Source organism: Austrofundulus limnaeus, unplaced genomic scaffold, assembly GCF_001266775.1.
Source record: "Austrofundulus limnaeus strain Quisiro unplaced genomic scaffold, Austrofundulus_limnaeus-1.0 Scaffold633, whole genome shotgun sequence".
NCBI lineage: Eukaryota > Metazoa > Chordata > Actinopteri > Cyprinodontiformes > Rivulidae > Austrofundulus > Austrofundulus limnaeus.
The window spans coordinates 277,683-279,043 of record NW_013953035.1 but is presented as its reverse complement, the minus strand read 5'-3'; positions in this window follow the sequence as shown (position 1 = coordinate 279,043).

Sequence of the window (1,361 nt, the reverse complement as noted above, 5' to 3'; positions counted from 1 at the left end):
ATATATAGGAAAGATTACTTTGAATTTACTCTTATTTTTGAAAAAAACTGACTGTAAATTACTAAATATCCATTACAAAGAAATGAAAATTTTGTATTTTTTAAGTTGAATTCAAGTTGGACTCACTAAATTTCCAAATAAACTGCATAAATAATCACTGAATGATTAGAGAAAATTACATTTTTTGTTTAAACTCTTGAGTAAAATGAATTAGTAAAGAAAACATTAAAACATGAATTGGTTTTACTGTGGAAAATGCATTGAAAATAGGAAAATTCTGATTTTTAATGTCTGATAGTCGACTGTCTCTAAAACAAAACATCTTTTTTCATTCCTGCACAATTCTTTATATTATATTTTTTATTGTTAGTAGCTGCATCATGGCTAGTCACTGTTAGTTTTTGTTTTTGTACTGTTGTAAAGTAGTGTGTGAACCTCTGCACTGATGCTGCTGTGACACCTGAATTTCCCCTCGGCGAGACAATAAAGGCTATTCTATTCTATTCTATTCTATTCTATTCTATTCTATTCTATTCTATTCTATTCTATTCTATTCTATTCTGATACACCATATTATTTTCCAGCTTTCATCCTACAAAATAAAAGCTGCAGCACCAAAGTTGTGATGACTATTTGAACATAACTAGTGTTCATAACTAAAGACGTAGCACCTACCAAGATGGCGGCACCTGGTTAGAAGTGCTGTGGTTGTCCGGTGGATCTATCTTCCAGAGCTGAGCTCAATCAGGACCAGCACCTGGAGCGGGGGTGGGGGGTGGGGGACCCTCAGAACTCTGCTGGTGAAAACAAATGTTCCATTTAATCATCTGTGCTAACCCAGCGTTCCCGCTCACATTACTCTCTGTCGGTGTTAAACAAACATGGCCGCCCTCAGTCTCTTGGAGGAAGATAAAAAAGAGACCTGTTACAAATGAGGTCATTTACTCTGCTGTAACCTCAATCGATACGAGTCGTCAGCAAAGAGCAGCGACGACTCAAAGCCTGCAGCTTTTAGGAACCGGCAGCCCCAGGCCCAAGCTGTGCCTTTTCCTCTTCCTGCTGAAGCACCTTCATGAGAACAGCATAAATATTTTGGCAGGTGTTGCTTGGAGGATATTAGAGCGCAGGCACCAGGCGCTCAGGGATATTGATTTTCTTTTAGCGGCCAAGAACCCGAGCTGGACCGGCATCAATACGTGGAGAGGAGGCAGAAGGAGGAGAAGTGACCTTCAGACCAGGAAGGAAACAATCCACTGAAGGACAAACTCAGGGGACACAAAGACACAAAAACAGCCGCTTTAATCATTAAAAGAGCATTTTTTTTTATTATTTAAGGAACAAAAAAACTGTTTAACTTTAGG